Source organism: Pogoniulus pusillus, chromosome 16 (genome assembly GCF_015220805.1).
Source record: "Pogoniulus pusillus isolate bPogPus1 chromosome 16, bPogPus1.pri, whole genome shotgun sequence".
NCBI classification, from domain to species: Eukaryota; Metazoa; Chordata; class Aves; order Piciformes; family Lybiidae; genus Pogoniulus; species Pogoniulus pusillus.
In genome coordinates this window covers 18865349-18891197 of record NC_087279.1, presented here as the reverse complement: position 1 = coordinate 18891197, position 25849 = coordinate 18865349, and the positions used below count along the sequence as shown (strand labels likewise).

Genomic DNA, 25849 nt, shown 5'->3' with positions numbered 1-25849 from the left:
ACAACAGATTTAAACCATCAGCCTACCAGTGCATGATAGCCACTCTGGAAACTTCACTTGGATTATTCTCTAACTCTTGACCTTGTCTTATACTGCAGAGAGAACATGCTACAGAGGCTACTCTTGTTCTCATTCCCCATGATTTAGGGATGTAACTCCACTGACCTGAGGTAGGAATAGTGAAGTGAGTTCTGGTTTGAAACAAATGGTGAGGTTTGTAAAGGCTAGATCACTGTCCTTGTAAACTTACTGCCTAAAAGGAGCCTTCAGTGGGCTGTGGGGCTAAAAATGAAAAAGGCAGAGGTACAAAATAATGCTGAAATCACCAAAGTCATTCCTATAGGCAGCCTTGTATCTCATGCCACAGCAGTTTCTAAGCAGCCAAAACACCAGCTCCAGGCGCAAAGCAAAAAGAAGGCTGCTGATTAGGTGAGCTGGAACTGAAGGGTTTAACCCCAACAATGGTCCCTTTCCTGCACTTGCCCAGTGACAGCAAGGCTCACAGCAATCCACAGCTTGCATGACTTCTCCTCATGTACAGAGCAGCCTGCCCTGGAAGCGGCCACACAGTTGGATGCCAGTAACAACAGAGAAAAACCCTTCACCTAAACAGAGAGGAACAGTAAGCCTTGTTTTGGGACCTTTTCACAATGTGTATCCAACAGTAGTCCCTGCTGTGGGCTGCTGGGGAATTACAGAGAAAATGAAACACTTTCTTAAGAGATGGAGTCATGCTTGGCCAGCTTTTGCTTATGGGATGTTTGGGCAAGTCACTCTCACTGTTTTACCTGTGAGCGCACATGAAAGGCCACACAACATCATTCTTCAGCACTGCAAAGCAACATACAAGTCCCTATCTGACAATAAGAGTGATTCTGGTTTCCTTCACATTCTGCCTTTTCTGGGAACATCCCTTGAAAAAAAAGGAAACGTTTGGGTTTTTTTTTCCCTGTAAGCAGCACAAAGAGCAGGTTTCTTATTCAAAGAGCTTGGCACAGGTTTCTCTAGTTAACCTTCTTTCCCTCTAGCAGCCAGACTGAAAGAGGAGACATGATGGAAATAGGAAATCTCTATGATGCACCAGATGGCATGTGGAGCAAAGAGAATCAAAAGGTGGCAAAGCACTGTGCTCATATTGGTGAGTCTCAGGATTCTTCCTAAGGTGAAGCTAAGAAGGGAAGTTTTGCTTAGTCATGAACATAGCTAAAGCAAACACCTTGTCTCCCAGACACCAGTGAGTTCTGAAAGCTGCCATTTAATTTTTTTTGAGTAGTCATCACAGTGGAATCACCACAGGCAAACAATGTGGGGAGAGCTGTGCAGAAATGTGGTTTTAGGGAGGGAGGAAAAACTACACCACTGGGAACTCCACAATGCTGGAAACCAAAGACAAGATCAACTCTGATCCCATCTGACAAACAATTTCCAGTGTGAAACAAAAGGTTCCCCTCAGAGACTGATGCAGAGACTTAAAAGCCATTCTAGAGCAACTAGATATACTATAGAGACTTAAAAGAAAGTGATTCTAGAGCAACTAGATAGACGATAGAGACTTGAAAGATAGTGACTCTAGAGCAACAAGATATACTCTAGAGACTTAAAATACAAGCATTCTAGAGCAACTAGATATACTCTAGAGACTGAAAAAAAAAAACCACACACAACCATTCTAGAGCAACCAAATATACTCTAGAGACAGGGGGGAAAAAAAAAAAAACACCATTCTAGAGCAACTAGATATAATCTAGAGACTGAAAAGATAGTTATTCTAGAGCAAAGACAGTGATTCTGGAGCATCCTCCCCATATCACTCTCAAAGAGAGGCAAATCTGCACAGAAAGCTGTCCAGAGACCAGTTCCTAGAAAGCTCACTTCCCACACTCTGGTGGATTCTCAGGCACAGGGTGCATGAGCACCACAATGACAAGTGTTAATAGCAAAAGGAGGCTCCACTGGTGGGATGGTTGGGGGGTAACCTGGCCTGGTGGGACCTATGAATTCAGTTTGAAGCATCCATTGAGAAGCAGCCTAATGTCTATGGGAAAGGCTAGGTGATGTCCTGCAGGAATGGAGCTCCATTCCTGAAGAAAAGCTGATAGGCAATGTCTTAGCCTGCAATCCCCATTTGTGGTCCAACAATCATGTCTTAGTCCTACAACAGAAGAACCCCTTTGAGCATCTGCCCCATCATCAGTCATTGCTTCATGGCCTGCCCAGCTCTGTCAGCAACTGCAGCCAGCTGCCCAAGCCAGCGTTGCAGAGCTACAAGTCCTGTACACTATCAACACACACATCTGCTGCGGAGACATAAAAGATAGCGATTCCAGAGTGACTGCTCTAAAAGCATAGCCTCAGCTCTCCCAGAGAGTGCTCAGAGCCTTGATGTCCAAGGGGATCAGCATGGAGAAGGGTGTCACCTCTCCCAAAGAGTGATCAGAGCCTTGATGTCCAGGGGGATCAGCATGGAGAAGGGTGTCACCTCTCCCAAAGAGTGCTCAGAGCCTTGATGTCCAGGGGGATCAGCATGGAGAAGGGTGTCACCTCTCCCAAGCCCAGCAGTTAAATTCTCCCTCTGCCCTTCGTTTCGGTTGATGAAAGCACAACTGTTTTCATCTCAGTGTCTGGTACAAGCCAGCTCCTGTTTGTGTGCTGGGACACACTTTTCAGGGTGCCACCAGATGCCCTTCTCCAGCACCACCTAAGGCACACCGACAGGTTGCGGTAGTTTTCCAGTCGGACTCTGAAATGGTTATTCACACTTTTATCATGGCGAGATTAGATTATTGTCATTCTTTATTGGCCAGCATCCCAAAGTGCACAAACTGCAGATGGTGTGAAATGTGGCCGACAGGATTCGAGTTAAGAAGGGACTGTATCATCCATTCTGTTAAAGCCTCTGCCTTGGCAAACTGGTTAGCCAGCAAATTGATTTAAAAGCTATCCTTCTCCCCTCTGTGCACAGCTGAGGTCAGGGCTCTGGCAGCAATCATATGATGCCTTATGGTTCAGAGTACGTTACCCAGGCTCACACTACCTGGTAAATTATTCTCTGAGGGGTGATTTCAGGGAGGTGAGCATAGTTTAAAGCTGATTTCCACCTGCTTGTTCTCCTCCAAAGCACATGCAAAAGCTGGGTGACACACTGCAATTACACCCTTTGCAAACGTTAGACAAGGAGAGTGATGAGATCTCCTGCTCTTACTGCACCAAAAACTGTAGCCTGAAGAACCTCTCCCTTCCATAGCCCTCCTCTGGGCATGGCTGGGAGAGATGTCAATGCCAGCCTGACCCTACAGAGGCAGCCATCTAAATGCAGCACATTCTTAACACTTCTAAACTGCGAGTGGCTAATCTGATCCCTTCTAACACCAGCATGAGCTGCTGCAGGGTCACTTGGATGGCACTCAGGCTCTCTGTTCCCACCTCTAGCACTGTGGGGCCTCAGCAGAAAGTGCAGACTGGTGGTACGTGTTCTTGTGTGCCATCTTTCACTTGTGTAAACAGTGGCTACACAAACAACCGAGAGGATAATAACTGACTTCATACAGGCCAGTACAAATAAAAGCATCCGGTGCTTTGGGCTTTCATCTTCTCAGAACTTTCTCTTTCTGGGAGAGCACAATATGAAAGGTGTATTCCTCCATGCTTGATTTGTTTTGTATCAAGCCCCAGAGTTAAAATCTTCTCTGATAATAGCTTGTTGTGGCTAAATTCCTACGGGCCTTTCGTGCAAGGGAAAAGCCTTGGGCAGGCTGTAACTGAAGTCAAGTAAAGAACAGGACAGAAAGGGATCTGGGGGTGCTGATTGATACCCGCCTGAACATGAGCCAGCAGTGCGCCCAGGTGGCCAAGAGAGCCAGTGGCATCCTGGCCTGCATCAGGAATGGTGTGGTCAGCAGGAGCAGGGAGGTCATTCTGCCCCTGTACTCTGCACTGCTTGGACTACACCTTGAGTACTGTGTTCAGTTCTGGGCCCCCCAGTTTAGGAGGAACATTGAGATGCTTGAGCGTGTCCAGAGAAGGGCGACGAGGCTGGGGAGAGGCCTTGAGCACAGCCCTACGAGGAGAGGCTGAGGGAGCTGGGATTGGTTAGCCTGGAGAAGAGGAGGCTCAGGGGTGACCTCATTGCTGTCTACAACTACCTGAGGGGTGGTTGTGGCCAGGAGGAGGTTGCTCTCTTCTCTCAGGTGGCCAGCACCAGAACGAGAGGACACAGCCTCAGGCTGCACCAGGGGAGATTTAGGCTGGAGGTGAGGAGAAAGTTCTTCCCTGAGAGAGTCATTGGACACTGGAATGGGCTGCCCCGGGAGGTGGTGGAGTCGCCGTCCCTGGAGCTGTTCAAGGCAGGACTGGACGTGGCACTTGGTGCCATGGTCTAGCCTTGAGCTCTGTGGTAAAGGGCTGGACTTGATGACCTGTGAGGTCTCTTCCAACCTTGGTAATACTGTAAAGAACAATCATCTGGCTTCTGTTCATTAACTGTTACTTGCAAAGCAGTGTGTGATTTGCTGCACAAGAGGGAGAAAGGCTAGGGACAGCTTTTGCTGTGCAGTTGAATGCCATGGCAAACACAGTGTGGCCTGAGCTGTTTACCTTCACTGTCACTTCTGCAGGGAACCTGTGACCTGCCACTCATGGACTGGATATAAGAGCTTGTGCTGTTTTGGTAGGTTGGGTTTTTTTTTCTGGTTTTGTTAGTGTGGGACAGCTGACACAGACTGTTTGCTTTGGGAAAACAACCAAACCCTTTTGTTTTGCATGAAGAGGTTGAAAAAACACTGTATATAAAGAATTGCACTGACTCTGCAAACAGCTACTGCGTAAGGAAGAGAGAGTGGCAGTCAGCTCTGGGGTCATGCTCACTGTCATTTTAAACCTGCAGTGCCACTGGCATTGTGGAAATTCAGAAGCCTGGGGAAGCTGTGGAAGATACCAAATATTTCTGTGTGGATACAAATACATTATTAAGCTAAGACAGCAGTGTAAGAGAACAGGGGAAGTCAGGATGGCTGAGAGAGCTGGGGGTGTGCAGCCTGCAGAAGAGGAGGCTCAGGGGTGATCTCATTGCCATCTACAACTACCTGAAGGGAGGTTGTAACCAGGTGGGGTTGGTCTTTTCTCCCAGGCAACCAGCAACAGAACAAGGGGACACAGTCTCAAGTTGTGCCAGGGGAGGTCTAGACTGGATGTTAGGAGGAAATTGCTCCCGAAGAGAGTGATTGGCATTGGAATGGGCTGCCCAGGGAGGTGGTGGAGTCACCATCCCTGGAGGTATTCAAGAAAAGACTGGATGGGACACTCAGCGCCATGGTCTAGTTGATTGGCTAGGGCTGGGTGCTAGGTTGGGCTGGATGATCTTGGAGGTCTCTTCCAACCTGGTTGATTTTGTGATTCTATGATCTGAAATCAAGAGAATTTGGAGTTCAGATAAAACGAGCTATGGGCTGGTGTCTGATCCTTGAGCTCAGCTGATGTACACTTGACGTGGGACCTGAAAGTATAGATGGACCTTTTGTATTGCCATATACTGGACCAAATGTCTGTCTGCATTAACACAAGAGAGCAAGGATGAACAGATGCAGGTTTACTGCAGCTTGTATCACCCTGAGAACCACTTGCAGTGCAGGAGTTACCACACTCTGAAACCAGCACTTCACTACAGACTCATCTCAGTGCTATCTCAAGTACAAGGGTATCTATGAGAGGTGTTTATACACATTCATTAGTCACAGATATGCAATCATGCCATTTCCAGGTTTTCCACACCAGGAGACCACTCACCTTCTGAACAAAGGAGCCAGCTCACCTCCCACAGGGCACATGGGCCTTATTCTAAGTGGGAGGTCACTAGAAAGACCTCCATGACTCCAACTACAATGACCTCAAGCAGCTGAGTAGCCTGAGCCATGATCTGTGCGAGGCTCCACGTACCCAAACATCAATCCACTCAGCACATACATATGATGGTGCTATCTGATGGGCCACATGATAGACGAGAGAATCAGATGGCAGACCTCACCCTGCTGTGTGTCACACAGCTCACCAGGGCAAACAAACACATGCCATTTCAGGCCAAGATCTTTGCAGACGACAGGAAGGCACTTTTGATCAGATAAACAGCATTGTAAGTGCTGTGACCCTCAGCTGTGAATATGAATGTTCAATATGGCAGGTGGCTAAGGCTGGAAGCACGTAATCGCCCGTTGCTGTGCAGCTTTCAGGCATCCACCCATGTTTTTAATTCTCCTGATAAATTTGGAGAGACTGGTTTCCAAAGGACACGTTTTCCAGCAATTCTTAACATAAAACATCACACATTATGAGCTCTACCCAAATACAGCCAAGAATGAAAGAGCTCAGACATCCCTATAGAGCCACTTTAGAATAGCTGGGGGAAAAACACATTAAAAAGTGGCATGTTACAGCCTCTACATACTGTGACTGCAAGTATAAGTAACTACCTGAACCTCAGGGTTTTTGTAAGCCTAGCTGGATAATGAGCAGAAAGATAAATAGATCATGAGTAGCCACAGAGAGCCTTTAATCAGAGAGAAGAACATGGCTCTCTGTATAGGAAGGCCACATCTTCACACAGTGCAAATCAGCACAGCTCCATTATGGAATCACATCAGTTTGTGTCAACGAGGGCTTTGTCCAGGTATGCATACAAGGATGTCTGCCTTACCATGGAAACACAACACCTAAGCAAGGGACCCCAGGAGCAGCTTCACCACAACTGTATTAATACTTGACAGGGCAGGAAAGTAAAATGAAAACAATTGTTCTAATTGAAACTACAGGGGGTGTGTAAGTAGGGCAGAATGCTCAGTAATTACCTGATTTGGAGGTGAGCCAGAACACCAGCTCTCCTGCTCTAAGGGACTGTGAAAGAGCCTAAGTAAACAGGATTTTGGGTTTCCATCTTTGGCTGAAAAGGTTGTTTACACAGAAACAGAGAGCTGCGTACAGAGACATGGTGCACGCTCAAGTCTGAGGAATGAAGCAGGGATGCAAGTTGAGGAGGTGAATTTCCACTCACACTTGCACCAAATGGCAAAGAGATGTGGTGCTCCCTAGGAGAAATCCTTCCTGCTTGGATAGTGGATTAGTGCACAGACACAGCTTTGTCCAGCTACAGAAAGGAAACACCAGGTTACTACAAATGAAATCAAGGTTCTACTCACTTCAGTGTTAACATGAACCTTCTGGAGATCCTCAGGCTGGAGGAGCTACAAGCTGCTTCTTCCACAGCTCTCCAAGGCTCTACTCACATCAGTGTTATCATGAACCTTCTGGAGATCCTCAGGCTGGAGGAGCTACAAGCTGCTTCTTCCACAGCTCTCCAAGGCTCTACTCACATCAGTGTTATCATGAACCTTCTGGAGATCCTCAGGCTGGAGGTGCTACCAGCTTGCTCTTCCACAGCTCTCCAGCAATCACCTCTTTTGCCCACCTCCCCACAGGACAGTTGGCACCTGTCCACTTATCTATCTTCCTCACAGCCACCACAAACAGCCCCCAGCACTGTTTGCCACTCTCCTTTGCATCCTCCCTGCATCACTTGCACAGAAAGCTGTCCAGAGACCAGTTCCTAGAAAGCTCACTTCCCACACTCTGGTGGATTCTCAGGCACAGGGTGCATGAGCACCACAATGACAAGTGTTAATAGCAAAAGGAGGCTCCACTGGTGGGATGGTTGGGGGGTAACCTGGCCTGGTGGGACCTATGAATTCAGTTTGAAGCATCCATTGAGAAGCAGCCTAATGTCTATGGGAAAGGCTAGGTGATGTCCTGCAGGAATGGAGCTCCATTCCTGAAGAAAAGCTGATAGGCAATGTCTTAGCCTGCAATCCCCATTTGTGGTCCAACAGTCATGTCTTAGTCCTACAACAGAAGAACACCTTTGAGCATCTGCCCCATCATCAGTCATTGCTTCATGGCCTGCCCAGCTCTGTCAGCAACTGCAGCCAGCTGCCCAAGCCAGCGTTGCAGAGCTACAAGTCCTGCATGCTATTAACATACACATCTGAACCTGTGACCCATAGGTTCTGTGGACCATCACAAATCCCCGGAGACATACAGTTCCCCACAGCCTCACAGGTTGTTTTTAGTTAGACAAATTCAAGTGGCTGCCACAAAAGCTTAATCTTCTTCCAGCCACACTCACGCTGAGTGTCAATAGGAAAAAGTCCCATGAATACACTTGATAATTACAGAGCTGTGGCTGTAGCAAAGAACAAAGTATAATGCAGGCTCCAATACTCAGGAAATTGACTGCTGATATGTTTCCATTCATTGTTGTGTTCTCTGTTCTCAATGTTATATTAAAATCTCCTACTAAGAATGAGCTTTCTTGTTTAATGGAACTTGTCAGCTAGAGGAAATCTGCTCGAACTGTTTGATCTATTCTTTAACATAATATTAATTACAAGTTTAGCACACATCCCTGGGTTAGTTCACAAATCGTTTGAAAAGCAAAGCTGATCTTTTTTACCATGTCTTTGTCACCCACAAAAAAAACCCAAACCCATGGCCCATCACTTTCTGACTCTAAGGCATTCACCATCCCTTTGCTCTGACTATTCATGGTCCTGGCTATTCAGTAGATAGATGGATTGATCGTACCAGTCACCTGACATTGTTTTCCTGACTCAATTAGTGAATAGCAAAGAGTAAACACGGTGTGAATCTCTGGTCATGAGAAAATTCATGAAACTTTGCTGTCTCTGAGCGTTTTCATCAAATCCTGACAACAACATCAACAACTTATCCAAGTGTGACCCCACATCCACAGGAAATCACGCTTCGCGCTTCTGCCTGCCTCGCCATGAATGGAACTGGCTGTGCCTTTGAGGTCCATGTGACTCGTCGTTAAACACTGAATCTGCATGTTTGCTGCACATCCCAATTCCCAGCAGGTGCACTCACAACAACGAATCTTAACTTCAGCTGATCATAGAATCAACCAGTTCGGAAGAGACCTCCAAACTCCTCCAGTCCAACCTAGCACCCAGCCCTATCCAATCAACCAGACCATGGCACTAAGTGCCCCAGCCAGGCTTTGCTTGAACACCTCCAGGGATGGTGACTCCACCACCTCCCTGGGCAGCCCATTCCAGTGGCAAATCACTCTCTCTGTGAAGAACTTCCTCCTAACATCCAGCCTGTATGGCTTTATCTAGATTTCCCAAATCCTGCAGCTCAGTGGCATTTAAATCTGGAGGTTTCACTTGGTTCCTTGCAGACATAAAGGAACCATTTAGAAAGATCAGATGCTGTGGCCAACTTAGACTCTGTTGCAAGTCTGGAGGATTATTTCCATTTGCTGCCTCTGAACCTTCAGAGAAAATCTGCAGAAATGGGTTGCAGTGGGTGGCTCACAGAAACAGTATTTCTTTTGTGAATGGCTTCCTGCTTCCAATTATACCAAAATGATGGGAGAAAGGGGAAATAGTCCATTGCATTGTCCATATAATTAGATATAATACACTCTATCATCATCAGTACTTGATGCTTTACTTCAGGCACTCTCAAAAAACTTCTGTAAATGCTCAGAAACCACAGCTTGTGTCAGCATACTCACAAGTGCTGTCACTTTTAAGACTTTCACTTTACAGAGAGAAGAAGGGGTGGTGTGAGCCCCCTCCCCAAGAGGCTGCAGCACCAGCTCTTTATGCTGCCACCGAGCATCTTCCCTTCCCCTCTGTCTTAACAATGCTAGCAGGAGATCCTTTCCTCCCGTGGTGGCAGCAAGTCTGTTTGTGCTTGTGCTCATTCATGTGATCGGCTTCGCCTCGGCCTTGCTAAAAACATTGCCCTGCACACCTCTGTCAGCTCTGCAACGCTGTTGCTGACACAGAACAGCCAGCTGCAGGCTAGGAGCAGTTGGACACCAGCCCGTGTCGTTAAGGTACCGTAGTGATAGGATGTGCCTCAGCCACGAGTGCTGGTGCCGTTGCAGAAGCTTCGCCTCCCTGCCTGTGTGTACCGTCCTCCTCTGCTCCATCTCCCCTGCACCTGACTAATTCAGAGAGCTTGAGTCACAGGGAATTCCTCTAAAATAAACCCATTTCCCCCCCGCCCTGATCCTTTCTTAGAACAAGGGCAGAATTGTTCACAATTACCCAAGGGAAGAAATCCAGATGGGAGGTGACCTCCTTCCAGTCCTCTGTGCTGGAGGCCGAGGTGTGCCCTCCCTCCCCCTCAGGCTCCTAGGGTCATTCCAGCACCTTTGTCTCGCTGCCTCCTGGAGCAAGGCTCTCCCGCAGCACCTCCCCGGCGGCTGGTGTTTTCCTGCAGCCCATGAAGAGCTTTCTGTTCCCCCGCATGAGTCATGCCCGCAGCCTGCCGGCGCTGACATCAGCCCCTTCACAGACCTCGGTGGGGCCGAGCACGGCGGCTGCCCCTCGGCGCTTCTTTGGAGCTTTGTGCCCAGTTAATGGCCGGGACCGGTCGCGGCGAGGGCTAGGAGCCGAGTGCGGCTCGGCACAGGCCAGCGGCCCGCTGCGGGGATGCCATCGGCTGCAGCTGCCCTCTCGCATGCCGAAGCCCTGTGCGCGTCGCCGCCTGAGCCAACCCCCCTGCGCCAGCCGCACATGCTGCGGGCACCTCTTTGCCTCACTGCGCCGGCACTTGAGCTGAGCGGGGCGGAGAGCCTCTGCCTGCTTTCCCAGGCTGCTCTAAGACTACAATAAGAGCTCTTTACGGGCTGAACACTCCCATTCTGCAACACTGGCAAAACATTCCCTTTTGCAGGGAAGCTGCAGGAAATGTATCCCTCCAGCGCAGCAAGCTACACTAGCAGCAGGGCACTCCTCCTATAGCTTTCACTAGAGGCTACTACAGGTATTTTGGTCAAGCGGTTGAATGACTTTAAGACCTCGATGGATGCACAGAGTCAGCTCAAGGGCACTCAGCTGTGCGAACAGAATGTTGCCACCTCAGTGATAACAGGGAAGTGTGCCCGTGCCAAGGCAAGGGAGGGGAGACGGACGGATGAAGTAGATAAGATGACAGGGAGAGATCTCTCCAGCTCTGGCTTGCCGTTTGGGGAGATAGACACCCCATGTGCTTCAAGCCAGTTCCCTTCCCTCCGGCAGGAGCAGCCAGCCCGGCTCACCAAGGCACTGCTGTGAGCAAGATGTGTAATGAAGCATTTTCCTACCACTTTGCCAAAGATTAGAGCCATTGCAGAGTGGTTTGCTTACCTGTGAACTTAAGCTACACCAGAAAAACACTCCCCATTCCCAGTGGGGAAGTGTGTCAGGCAAGTTCTCTCAATCTAATATTGCTTTTAAACATTAATAAGGGAATAAGGCAATTACACACAGAAAGGCACAACCCAAAGTTTTCAGTTGCAGTGCAAGGGGAGTACTGCTTTTTCTCTGATTCACAGATCTGAGCTCAGTATTTTGGTCCTGTTTGAGGGTTAGACTTCAACCCACAGTTCTTCAGATTTGCCTGAACCTCCACTACAAGGTCACCTGCATTTATGAGATTTCAGCACAAGAGATGAAAAACACCTGATGGTCATTATTGCTTTCTCAAGCCCTTTTAATTCATGGCACTTCAGTGCCCTGAATCCAAATCCTTCCCCCAGTTTGTCCTCCAACCCTGGCTACATGCTCTGTAGCCAACTAACATCCCCTTTTTACCCCTCCTCTCCCCCCCCCTTCTGGAGGCATAGCAGCTGTTCTGGGTTTGTGCTGAATAAAGCAGTGTTTTAATGGCTGCTGTTTACTGATTTGCAGATTTTGGTGGCAAGGCTGTCACAGGCTTCCCACTATCAGCCCCACCATCATTTCTCTGCTGCCACACCACACCTGGACCAGTGCAGTTGCTCCCAGGGGCCATGGCAGTTGGGGAACAGATCTGGTTGGAATAAATTGCAAAAACAGAAGAATAGAACAAAGAAGAAAACAAAATCCTTCCTATTTTGTGGGGTGTTCTGTTTAGAGTTTTCAACCCCCATCACTTCCCGATGCGGTTCGCTACAGAGTTACTTGGGCACAACTGGCAGAGAGCTGAGCTGGAGCAAAATGGAGAGGAAAAAAAAACATCTGGGATGGGAATACCACACACACTATTAAAGCTTCCTTGTCCTCAAACCGTGGCTAGGGTTTCTTATCTCACACTGGTATTATCCACAAGATCACCAAAACCTTCCAGTAAACAGTCAATTCATTTCACAAGTTTTACATCATTACACATCCCCCCATCCCCCCACATACCAGGGAATTAGCTCTACTGGGTCCTTTAGGGCCTTAAAAGGCTCCTTAGGCACCAGTTTTCATTTTTAGATGAATACAGGCATTCAAGCAAGCTGTAAGCTATAAGAGAGAGACACCACTGCAGTGATAAGCAAAATATTCTCCTCATAATTGTCCCATTCACAGACCTATGCCTTTGGGATTCCAAATAACACAAACAATAACACAAACAACAGCAGCACATTCCATTGTACTGAACGAAACAGCGATGCACCACAAGCCTCCTGCTACATTATCACTGGCAATGCAGGAGTGTGGGTGGGAAGCAGGAGGCTCCAAGAAGAGACAGATAGAACAGCTCCTACATGTGACTTTTTTTCCCCCTCTCTGCTGCTAATCTGCCTTTCGCTCGAGAAGCACAGCAAATATCTTAACACCTGCATGAAAAATGAGCTGAGGTAATTCCAGCTATGAGCATGTGATCAGTCCTGCTGCCACAAATGTTTTCCCTCTATCTGAATCTCACACAGACTGACTCAGGCTGCAGGCACGGACGTCACTATTACCCAGCAGCATCAGACTGACATTTGTTTCCTTTTGGAACGGGATGTTCTATAATAGCTCCGACTCCCACTCAACAGTTTATGAAATGGCAGCTCTTTCACATACCTTCTTTGTTCCCGAGCAGCAAGTAGCCTTCAGTTTGTTTGTAAGGTGTTAAAACAGGAGCAGAACGGCCTGACCTCGGAGATGCCTCACCCAAAACTCTAGCAGGATCCATCTTTTAGTGGGATGAAAGCACAAGTTCTTCAGGCAGACAAACAAGGCACAGCACAAAACTGCTGCTTCTGTGGCTGCTGCTTGAAGTACATCCTCACGTCGCATTCACCAGGCTCCTTCTCCCACAAGAAAGAGACTGTCACCTGAAGCTCTGGACGTGCTGATAGCACCAGCAAAGCAGAACTAGCTCTGCCTCCAAGTGCCTTGTCACGATGCTCAAATATGCAACACCTGCTTCTCATCACTGGCTAGTTTGATCCTCTGCTCCTCAAATGCTATCTGCAGCTGTGTCTTAGTCTGAATCAGATGTGTGCTCAGAAGTGAGTTCCTGGCTTACCGTGCTTCAGTTCCTGCTGGGGCACTTTCAGAGCTCATTCTACAGGAGTAATCTAGTGCTAGTCTCAAATTAAAACCCCAAGTGTCAATATTATGGACTCGGAGTTCTCAACAACTGTTTTGTTGTGCTGTTTTGGAGCTCCTGTTACACCAAATTTACCTGCTTGCTACTTGTCTTTTAGAGGTCTGGGGTTGTTTGATCTCAGCACACTTCTGCAAAAGGAGGAATATGATGTGACTCTAGGGATGCAGCAGATGAGAGGCAGCTAAGTCCCCTGGAGACATCTGCCCATGTAGGTATATACCTGTAATGCTGCCAAGTTCCCTGCCGGGGATATCCTGACAGGCAGAAGACACAAAAGGACAGAACCAGGAGAGGGAGGAGTCAAAGAATGAAAGGATGTAGAAGATGATGGCATTTCTCTTGTTTGCTTTTGAGATGCTGCTACGATCCAAAGCAGGCTAAAATGTACATCTTCATATTGGATGCACAGTCAAATTGATGCATCGTCGTGCAGAACCTGGTGTCCCCTGCTCCAGGTGCTGCTTCCCTATTCGTCAAGGAGCTTTAACCAAATTCCTTACTTCCAATAACCTTACTTCCTAAGGGTGCATCCATTACTAACGAGGAGGTCTATGCCAACCTTAAATGTGGTAAAACGAGTATTCCTAACATTCTTTAGCAAACAATTATCACTTATTACTTGCCACTGGGGATAAAATGGGAAGCTTAAAGATCATCTGGAGAAGCTTATATTTGCTGTGCACAGCCTGTTTCTAAGAAACAGCCAAATTCCTGAGGCGTGTGCCTGCAAGAGATTGCCCTAAGAATCTGGGAAGGTGCTTATTCTAACCTCCTGGACCTTTGTCTAATGTACATTGATTGGAGTTGAAAAGCATTAACAAACCCAAAGCCCCAGACCTTCCACTGTCCTGCATTGAGCCAAGACCTTAAGTAAGGAGGCTTAAGCCACATTTATATTTGTTTGCCCTAAAGACTGAGCACAGCTCACTTCATCCTGATTACTGAATGAAAAGACCTTTATGGCTGCACTACCCTGCGTTCAGCTGCCTGAGAAAGCAGAACAAACCACTGCAAAGGCAGAACACCACAGCCTGGCACTGCTCACTTGCTGCAGACACCTTCACATGCAGCACTGGCTGGGGAGAGCAGTCAGCCCCTCGGTCCCAATTTACTGTTGTGACAACCCTCAGGAGTCCTCCTGGTACTGTCTGGTTAACATTAGGTGAGGTTGCACTGCAGGAGCAACCTTGCTGAGGCTCTCAGTGCTGGCCCTCAAGCTTTGGCAGCCATGGGGACAAAAGACAATCGAAAAATGCAAATCATTTTAATCCTACAGACATCATCTTTACCTTGACCTGGACTTACCTGAGCTGATGTGGAGGGCAGTGTTTCTCTTGACATTCAAACCAGATGCATGCACTAAAGAATACGAAGCTTCTCCTGCACAGGGTATTGTTCTGGAGTTCCTATTTCTTCAGGGTTGTCTTGGCAACCAAGAGGCTTTGCCGCTAGAGGTGTGTGAAACTCCGGGCACCAAAAAGCAAACGACTCCTGCTTCTTTAATTCCATTACCTGGTCAACCCAGACTCGCTCTTGACCCACTGGGATGATATTAGTGTGCTGCTTGTTGGGAGGGGCAGCACTAATCAGCAACGACTCTTCTGCCCTCCCCCCCCCCCTCCCCCCTCACTGTGATTTTGAAAATAGCACAAAATGACATTTTTCATAGAAAAAAAAAGATGTCTGGCCAAACATACTTACAAGCTCTGTTCCCTTTCTCTCCTCAGCTGCCTCCTTCAGGAGATGCTCCCTGGAAGGCAACAGAACCGATTATGGTCAGTTTTAAGCAAAATTAGTTTGGGGTTTTTATTTAGTGTCAGTTGTGAAAATAATTAAAGTGACTAAAATGAAGTGTTCAAAAAAAGCCTGGATGAGGCACTTAGTGCCATGGTCTAGTTGACTGGACAGGGTTGGGTGCTAGGTTGGACTGGATGATCTTGGAGGTCTCTTCCAACCTGGTTGATTCTGTGATTCTATGATAGCAAATATTGTTACATATTATTACAGAGTGATTTCACATTAAATTGCTTTGTTGAACTTATTCATTATAACAGTTGCTTTTCAGCTGGGTGCTAGGTTGGACTGGATTATCTTGGAGGTCTCTTCCAACCCAGTTGATTCTGTGATAGCCAATATTATTACATATTATTACAGAGTGATTTCACATTAAATTGCTTTGCTGAACTTTCTAATTATTACAGTTGCTTTTCAGCTGGGTGCTAGGTTGGACTGGATGATCTTGGAGGTCTCTTCCAACCCAGTTGATTCTGTGATAGCCAATATTGTTACATATTATTACAGAGTGACTTCACATTAAATTGCTTTGCTGAACTTATTCATTATAACAGTTGCTTTTCAGCTGGGTGCTAGGTTGGACTGGATGATCTTGGAGGTCTCTTCCAACCCAGTTGATTCTGTGATAGCCAATATTGTTACATATTATTATACAGTGATTTCACATTAAATTGCTTTGCTGAACTTTCTAATTATTACAGTTGCTTTTCAGCTGGGTGCTAGGTTGGACTGGATGATCTTGGAGGTCTCTTCCAACATGGTCGATCCTATGATTCTAAGTCAGCAGGGTTACTGTGGACTGATTCCAATATAACTAATTCCAATATAACCTGCTTTTGACAATTTGCCCTGGTCTAAATGAATGTTTCCTTCATGAAGAGAACAGATATTGGACAGCTAAGGCTACACCTGGTCAGCAAGTGAGTGGAAATGCTCCATTCTCCCTTCTGGCTCAGCTGCTTCCACGGACAACAGACCTTTATTTGCTGTGGATGAGATCCAGAAATTATTCTGGGAAGTTTTTTAAGCATTTTTGCAGGCAGTTTCATATTGCTTATTCTTGTAATTTGCCTTTATTTTTTTGCTTACTAAAGGCATAACAAAAATTAACCCAAACAGCTGCTGCAGTTTGTCTATTTTTATGTAGCAAAAGGAACTAAAGTCTGAACAGCTGCATCAGTAAGACACAAGCCAGGTGGCCTCCCTAAGGCAAGGCTTGTCTGAAACCTAAAAGATAATGTTTTTATTATCTGAGTTGTTGTAATTCTCTTTCATTACTTTGCTCTTGTGGATTCTTAAAGAGGCATTGGTCACTTCATGTCTTCATCCTCTTCCCTCAGTGTTTGAACTGCACTATAGCATAATGCAGATGTTAGGGCAATTCAGCAGTCAAAGGTGAAAATCACCCTTTCACCACAATCCTTCTGAATCTGTTTGGAGGATTGAATGGGATTTAAGGCTGGCTAAGGAGCAGTTTTACAGATCATAGAATCAATCAGGTTGGCAGAGACCTCCAAGATCATCCAGTCCAACCTATCCCCCAGCCCTATCCAATCAACCAGACCATGGCACTAAGTGCCTCATCCAGGCTTTGCTTCAACACCTCCAGGGATGGTGCCTCCACCACCTCCCTGGGCAGCCCATTCCAATGCCAATCACTCTCTCTGCCAACAACTTCCTCCTAACATCCAGATATAGGAAGAAACTCAAGCCATGGCACTAAACATCTACCTAGGCATGTGCAGGGTGCTGCCCACAAAATGCCAGTGGAGAGAAATCTGTTTTCCATGTTGTATGACTAAGTCACCTGAGATGCAGTTTTGTTCCAGTTCCTTGACGAAGTAGCTGGATCGTCTTCAGGCAGAGGCTAATGACTCATGATTACACAACAGCCTGAAAGAGGACTTGTTTTGTGCTTTAATGTGTGAAACATTGAGCATTTGTGAGCTGCTAGCCAAAATTTCAGCTGGGCAGCACTGAAATCTGTACAGCCAAATGGATTTACACCACAGTTGCGCTACTGCTGTCATCTCAGAGAATATCCCTATTGACAAAGGCTCATGAAGAACTTCCCCTACTGAGGTTTTAAATTCCTCAACCAAGCTCCTATCCTGCATGGTGCAAACTGTAGCCTACAAAGCTCTGCTGCTCATTCCATGCACTCGCTATGATGGTCTCACCATGAGAAGATTTCCAGTCACCTGCTCCCAGCCCTAAGTTTCATGACATCACACTCCAGCTGTGCTCCATGCCATCACATCATGGTCTAAGCCCTGTCCAGACACCTAAGACTCATCTACTAAGTTTCTTCCATAGAAACATTCCTAAGGGTGTGTTTTTAGTGCTGTAAGGGAGCTTGACAATAAATAAATATGTTTTCCATAAATTACTTATTGATATTTTCTTCCTTGCCTTCTGTCCTTGGATTATGAACTCCATAGAACAAAGCAAAAGCACTGAAGTGTGTGAAAATTGCCAGCCAAATCACAGATATTACAGCACATGATATTCATAATAAGAACAGCAATGATAACTGTGGCAATAATGAAATAATCCCTTGCTGTTACTCTTCCTTTCCCTGTTCCTACAATATTTGACAAGTATAGGCCTCCAAACAGTTCCTGAGCCTGAAGAAACATTTTCAGGTGACACAGTGCACATAGAAAAGAGATGACTTCTTTCTGTTATTGCAAACCCATCTTTTCCATACTTGTAAAACACAAACAACAACAGCAACAACAAAACGCCCCCAAAACCCCATGGCCCTTTCAAAACCTCTCATTTGTTATGGCTGTAAAGATGACCTGTGTCCAGTTCTGGACTACTCAGTTCAAGAGAGATGCTGAAGTACTGGAACATGTCTAGACAAGGGTGATGAAGCTGGTAAGAGGCCTGAAGCACAGCCCTGTGAGGAGAAGCTGAGGGAGCTGAGGGTGTGCAGCCTGCAGAAGAGGAGGCTCAGGGCAGACCTCATTGCTGTCTACAACTACCCGAAAGGGAGGCTGTAGCCAGGTGGGGTTGGTCTCTTCTGCCAGGCAACCAGCAACAGAACAAGGGGACACAGTCTCAAGTTGTGCCAGGGGAGGTCTGGACTGGATGTTAGGAAGAAATTGTTGTCAGAGAGAGTGATTGGCATTGGAATGGGCTGCCCAGGGAGGTGGTGGAGTCACCATCCCTAGAGGTGTTCAAGCAAAGCCTAGAAGAGGCACTTAGTGCCATAATCTAGTTGACTGGCTAGGGCTGGGTGCTAGATTGGCCTGGATGCTCTTGGAGGTCTCTTCCAACCTGGTTGATTTTGTGATTCTGTGATAGCCAATATAGTGACATACTATTATAGACTGATTCCACACTACATTGTTTTGCTGAGGTTTCTAATTATTATAGTTGCCTTTCAGCTTACAGCACAATGCTAGTGCATAGCTAAATAGCTGAAGGTTGCTAATTAATTTATCAGAAGGACTTTATTACAGTTTTTCCATTTCAAGGAAGGAAATATGTTAAAATGTCTGTAGCTGAGAAGAACAATCTTCCAGAGCAAAACACAGCAAGAAGCCTCCCCGAGTCTAGAGAAGAATTTCATTCCCCTACAAATCATTCCCTTCTGGTACTTTTTCTTCACATTCAGTAGATGGATGTGATTCCCTCTATAGGTAGTAAGCCTGTGTTATTACAATTCCAGCATGATATATGTTTATTTAGAGTCTAACAAGATCATGAATCAGGAAGTGGCACTGCACTTTATATTATGTATTTATTTATTGTGTTAGAATGAATTTTGCCTGGGTCCAGAGAACAAAATTGGGCTGTAACAGCCCTTGGTTTCGTATAAGTTATTTTCCTCTCAGTGCCTGTGCCCCGTGGACAGAAATTTATTTTGCTACTATTGAATGAGAATTCTCCCATTCTCTCACTGCCTCCAGGTGTGATTGCTCTACATTTCCTCCTGCTTCCAATTTTTGTATCCATCACTTGAACACTTGAAATATAACACCGACCATCACAGAGCTAAGAAGTCTGCAATGTGTAGGCAATGTCTTTTTTTGTTGTGTTTTCAACTCAGTCTTTTTTTAATTAAAGAAATCTTGCTGTGATTTGATATCCTCAGTCACATCATCACTGCTTCTCAAAGGATCACAGGATGTTAGGGGTTGGAAGGGACCTCCATAGATCATCCCGTCCAACCCCGCCTTGCCACAGCAGGACCATGGAATATAGCTTAGGTCACACAGGAACACATCCAGACAGGGCTGGAAAGTCTCCAGAGAAGGAGATTCCTCAACCTCTCTGGGCAGTCTGTTCCAGGGCTCTGTCACCCTTACAGTAAAGAAGTTCTTCCTCATGTTGAGGTGGAACTTGCTGTGCTGTAGTTTTTACCCATTGCCCTTTGTCCTACCACAGGGTGCAACTGAGAGGATTTTGTCCCCTCCCTCTTGACCCCCAGCCCTCAGATACTTATAAACATTGATCAGTTCCACTCTAAGTCTAAAACACCTCAGGTCTCTCAGCTTCTCCTCACAAGGCAGAGCTGCAGCCCCTTCATCATCTTCATAGCCCTCTGTTGGGCTCTTTTGAGCCCAAAACTGAATGCAAATATCCAGGTGAGGTCCCAAGCAGGGCATAGTAGAGGGGGAGGAGAACCTCCCTCAATCTGCTGGCCACACTCCTCTTAGTGTAGTATCCTATTGACCTTCTTGGCCACAAGGGCACATTACTGTCCCATGGAGAGCTTCTTATCCACCAGCACTCCCAGGTCCTTCTCCACAGGGCTGCTTTCCAGCAGATCTCCTCCCATCCTGTACTGGTGCAGTTTATTACTCCCTTACTGCGATTTGATGTCTTCAGTGACATAATCACACTTCTGATCTTCACCTTTCATTTGAATTTTAGGGGCTGGTTGGCCACGAGAAAAGAAAGCCTATTTTGCAGAGAGTTTCTGGGCTGCAGGTTTGGAGAATCTGATCTGTTCTCTGAGGCATGTCACACGGTGAGCAAAGAAAGATGTCTCTGAATGGAATGTGTTCTAACGCAGGTAAATGTGGAAGTGGAAAATCAGATGGCAGAGACCTCAACGTATTTAATAATGCAACAGTCATTACATTTTATAATACTAATGATACCAGCAAAAAACACTGCCAGAACTTCCAGTGTCCAGACATGTTCTGACTGCTCTGTGTGACAGCTTAGTGAGAACTCCAAGTCCTACACACAGCGCAGAGGAGAAGCGAAATGGACTAAGAGCGAGTTTATCTCACGCGGTTATAAAATCATTTAGCCAGTAAAAGTTGAGTCAGTCAATTGGCCAAGGCCCAGCAAGGATTTCACAGCAGAGTGTTGAAATACTAAAAAAAAAACCCAAACAACTCAGCACCCAAATGCTTTCAGAGAAGTACTCTGGTTTAAGAAACACTCTCTCAAGTATTTCTTTGATAAGGAGCTGTTTATCAGCATGTGGGTATGTTCTTCCTGGAATCAAGGCTCACTCAGGTTACTGCATACACCAGCACACTCTTGGTGTTTTGGGATTTCTCCTCACTCAAGGACCAGAAACACAGGAAAAGTGGAAGTAAGAAGCATGTGCAGTTGCAAAGAGCTGTGACATAAAAGTGCTATTTACGTTTACTCTGTGATTTGAGCTAAGACACTCAGCATCAGAGCATAATAGGCTGGATGCTAGGAGGAGGTTCTTGCCAGAGAGAGTGATTGGCATTGGAATGGGCTGCCCAGGGACGTGGTGGAGTCACCATCCCTGGAGGTCTTCAAGCAAAGCCTGGATGAGGCACTTAGTGTCATGGTCTAATGACTGGCTAGGGCTGGGTGCTAGGTTGGGCTGGATGATCTTGGAGGTCTCTTCCAACCTGGTTGATTCTATGATTCTATGATTCTGTAATAAGCCAACCAACAGGTAACTTCTGCCACTTCTTGTGCACCAAGACAAAAACATCTCTTAAGAAAATGGAGGGATAGAAAAATGTCAAAGCAAGAGAGCAAGTAAAGGCAGCTTGTGGTACAGTAACAAACTGGAAAGCTCTGAAACAAAACCTAAACAAAATGGATGTTTATAAATATGTAAAGGTAACTGAGTGCCAGGAGGCTGGAGCCAGGCTCTGCTGGGTGATGCCCAGTGACAGGACAAGGAGCAATGGGTAGAAGCTGAGGCATAGAAAGTTCCATGGAAACATGAGGAGGAATTTTTTCCCTGTGAGGGTGACAGAAGACTGGAACAGGCTGCCCATGGGGGTTGTGGAGTCTCCCTCTCTGGAGATATTCAAGACCTGTCTGAATTCATTCCTATGAGATCTGCTATATGTGATCCTGCCCTGGCAGAGGAGTTGGACTGGATGAGTTTTCGAGGTCCCTTCCAGCCCTTGACATTCTCTGATTCTGTGATGAATAAAACTGAGGTGTAACCTATATAAAAGCAATGAAAGATGTTCTCTGGACATCCAGTAAAACCCTGTTGGAATAGTTTTGATCACATAATATCCTCTGAAACAGGATAGTTTTGAATTTCTGCATAGTGACACAGCTTTACTTAGAAACAGTCTGGCCAGCTAAGAAATATTTCACAGAATCATAGAATCAACCAGGTTGGAAGAGACCTTCAAGATCATCCAGTCCAACCTAGCACCCAGCCCTGTCCAATCAACTAGACCATGGCACTAAGTGTTTCAGCCAGGATTTGCTTGAGCACCTCCAGGGACGGTGCCTCCACCACCTCCCTGGGCAGCCCATTCCAATGCCAATCACTCTCTCTGCCAACAACTTCCTCCTAACATCCAGCCTACATCTCACCTGGCACAACTTGAGACTGTGTCCTCCTGTTCTGTTGTTGCTTGTCTGGTAGAAGAGACCAACCCCACCTGGCTACAGCCTCCCTTTCGGGTAGTTGTAGACAGCAATGAGGTCTGCCCTGAGCCTCCTCTTCTGCAGGCTGCACACCCCCAGCTCCCTCAGCCTCTCCTCACAAGGCTGTGCTCCAGGCCCCTCACCAGCTTCATTGCCCTTCTCTGGACATGTTCCAGCACCTCAACATCTCTCTTGAATTGAGGAGCCCAGAACTGGACACAGGACTCAAGGTGTTGCCTGAGCAGTGCTGAGCACAGGGGCAGAAGAACCTCCCTTGTCCTACTGGCCACACAATTCCTGATGCAGGCCAGGGTGCCATTGGCTTTCTTGGCCACCTGGGCACACTGCTGGCTCATCTTCAGCTACTATCTATCAGTAACCCCCAGGTCCCTTTCCACCTGGCTGCTCTCAGCTACTCTGTCCCCAGCCTGTAGTGCTGCTTGGGATTGTTGCGGCCAAAGTGTAGAACCCTGCACTTGGCCTTGTTAAATCTCATCCCGTTGGCCTCTGCCCACCCATCCATGCTGGCAAGGTCCCTCTGCAGGGCTCTCCTACCTTCCAACAGATCGACACCAGCTCCTAGCTTGGTGTCATCTGCAAAGTTGCTGATGCTGGACTCAATCTCCTGGTCCAGATCGTCAATAAAGATATTGAACAGGGTTGGGCCCAGCACTGATCCCTACCTTCCAGCACACACAGGAGTTTAAAAACAACGTAAATACTTTCTAATGCCAAACACCTCATTTGCCAAGCAGAAGTGATGAACATATCAGGAGTTACTTTATAACCAAGAATAATATTTATATTGTCTCTGGCAATTGGTTACAAAACCACTGTCTGATGAAACACAACATGTGACACAGATTTTGTATGTTCAGGGATACCTCTTTCAGCAGCTGACTTACAAATGTTCCTGCAAACCAAGCTGTACTCTAACATGCTTTTGAGCTAACTCATAGATACTACAGTGGTGATGCCTTGGGAGATGGCACCAGGTTTTGGAAAACACTATCCAGTGACAAAGTTCTTATGGAAATCCAGAACTATTTACTAAAACTCATCAAGGAATATACTCCAGATTCCCTCAGGAGAAGGGGAAACCTTCATTCAGTAAGAACTCAGGCCAAGCTTGAAGTGATGCATCACAGCATGATGATAACACCACAGTATAAGGTTGTTTGGTGTAACCATACAGGTTGACTGCTCACAAATCACAGAACCACAGAAACATCCAGTTTGGAAAAGGACCTTCAAGATCACCAAGTCCAACCTATAACCCTACTCTAAACATGCATTTAACATTACTAGCACTCTTCCATGGCATATTATTGTCCTCATTTATAGCTAAATCCTTCATTTATAGCTAAATTATTAATTTATAGCTAAATCCTTGATTTAGCTAAATCCTTCATATAGCTAAATCCTTCATTAATAGCTAAATATCTTCATTTATAGCTAATTCTCCCAGGCAACCAGCAACAGAACAAGGGGACACAGTCTCAAGTTGTGCCTGGGGAGGTCTAGGCTGGATGTTAGGAGGAAGTTGTTGGCAGAGAGAGTGATTGGCATTGGAATGGGCTGCCCAGGGAGGTGATGGAGTCACCATCCCTGGAGGTGCTCAAGCAAAGCCTGGATGAGGCACTTAGTGCCATGGTCTGGTTGATTGGACAGGGCTGGGTGCTAGTTTGGCCTGGATGCTCTTGGAGGTCTCTTCCAACCTGGTTGATTCTATGATTCTCCAATTTTAGTGCTTCAGCTATTGTAATAAATTTGATATGAAACTTTATCCTCACTGAAGTTGTACAGAGACAAACACTAAATTTCTCACTACCTTCTTAAATTGGAAATAAGCTGAATCTCTTTGAGCAGGTGGTGTTTTGTCATACATTAATCTCTTACAAGAGCACATTTCTTCCTCCCTCTCCTCTCTCCCCAGGTTTTCTTTTCTTATCTTTTCAGTTCTACTATTCAAATACAAAGATGCTCTTGCAACTTCTGTATCCATATCTGCTCTCCCTTGCTTACTGAAACAAATCAACCTCCATAGGAAAAAAAAAGATCAACTACTTTATATATCTACATTCATAAATGTAGATTCATCAATATTCAAAACAATTCACTATGAATTCAATGATTAATGCTTGGAATAAGACAAGCATCACTGAAACAGAAACCTAAGAAGAAATATAAGGGAATAGAAGTGAGAAACACTGACTAGTGAGAATATTCTGATCCAACATATTCACAAGTGTCAGATGGATCTTTCCTTGCCTCCAGTTTTAGTTACTTTTGAGAATAGCCATGAGACTAAAAATGTGCTTGTGGCTGTCATTGTCACAACGTGCCACAGCAAGATTCAGCTCTGGAAAGAAAACGAGCAGAAGTATCATGCACTGTTTGAGTCTTGCTGACTCCTACCATAGCAAAACTTTCTTTGAGTAAGGACTGACTTTGAGTAATGTAGCAGACTCTCCTTCCAACAACCAGATGATGTTTTTCTGAGCCAGAAGCATTTTATAAAGCTTAAGTCATTGACTTGACTGGACTGACCAGTCACACCACATGAACATGGGCATCACTAAGTGATGTATGCCAAATAACCACATCAAGAATCATAGAATCAATCAGGGTTGGAAGGGACCACAAGGATCATCTAGGTCCAACCCCCCTGCCATGCCTAGGGACAACCTACTCTAGATCAGGCTGTCCACAGTCCCATCCAGCCTGGCCTTAAACACCTCCAGGGATGGGGCCTCTACCACCTCCCTGGGCAACCCATTCCAGGCTCTTGCCATTCTCATGCTCAATAACTTCCTCCTCACCTCCAGCTTTGTTCCATCCCCCCATGTCCTGTCACTCCCTGAGAGCCTAAAAAGTCCCTCCCCAGCTTTTTTGTAGGCCCCCTTCAGGTCCTGGAAGGCCACAAGAAGGTCACCTGGGAGCCTCCTCTGCTCCAGCCTGCACAGCCTCAACTCTTTCAGTCTGTCCTCACAGCAGAGCTGCTCCAGCCCTCTGATCTGCCTTGTGGCCCTTCTCTGTACATGCTCCAGCAGCTCCACATCCCTCTTGCAATAGGGGCTCCAGAACTGGTCACAGTTAAAGCAAAAGCTTTAAATCTGGAATAGATTAGAAGACTGAACCAAAAACCAGTTTCTACCCAAGCAATTTGTCAAAAGAAAAAAACACTAAACAACAAAGAAATTCTTCTGCTGAACATTATATGCTCAGTTATTCTATTGCATTGCTGTTGTTCCCTTGCTCCTCTTCTTACTCTTGAGTTTCTATCTAGGAAATATTTCCAGAACTTCCTGGTTCAGTTACCTCATTCAGAATCTTGGCATTGAGAGGTTCCAGCAACAAAGCCTTATTGTTATAAATACTTCAGCTATAACATTTCAAAGGAAACTGAGTATCATAGAATCAGTCAGGTTGGAAGTGACCTCCAAGGTCATCCAGTCCAACCTAGCACCCAGTGCTGTCCAATCAACCAGACCTTGGCACTAAGTGCCTCATCCAGGCTTGCTTGAACACCTCCAGGGATGGCAACTCCACCACCACCCTGGGCAGCCCATTCCAATGCCAATCACTCTCTCAGTGAAGAACTTCCTCCTAACATCCAGCCTAGACCTCCCCAGGCACAACTTGAGACTGTGTCCCCTCCTGCTGACTCTCACTTAGCAATTTGAAATCTTTCAGTGTGAGAGAAGACTCTGAGGTCAAAACACTACTTTTGTTTTTTACATTAAAAGCAAAAGAGGAAAAATAGGATAAAAATTCCAGGGTCTGTGAAGGGAACTCA

At 46.2% G+C, this 25849-nt stretch overlaps 1 protein-coding gene across 5 annotated transcripts in view; it reads right to left on the bottom strand.

Moving 5' to 3' along the window:
* Positions 1-25849, bottom strand: part of SLC6A6 (solute carrier family 6 member 6) — a 277866-nt gene that overhangs the window by 104202 nt on the left and 147815 nt on the right. For 3 of the 5 annotated variants that reach the window (XM_064156876.1, XM_064156879.1, XM_064156882.1), the window contains exons 4-5: positions 15112-15160; positions 14716-14970 (exon numbers count right to left, since the gene is read on the bottom strand). The gene's annotated coding sequence lies outside the window, so the exon portion shown is untranslated. The remainder of the gene's footprint in view (positions 1-14715; positions 14971-15111; positions 15161-25849) is intronic. The other 2 variants (XM_064156877.1, XM_064156881.1) reach the window with 1 other exon arrangement.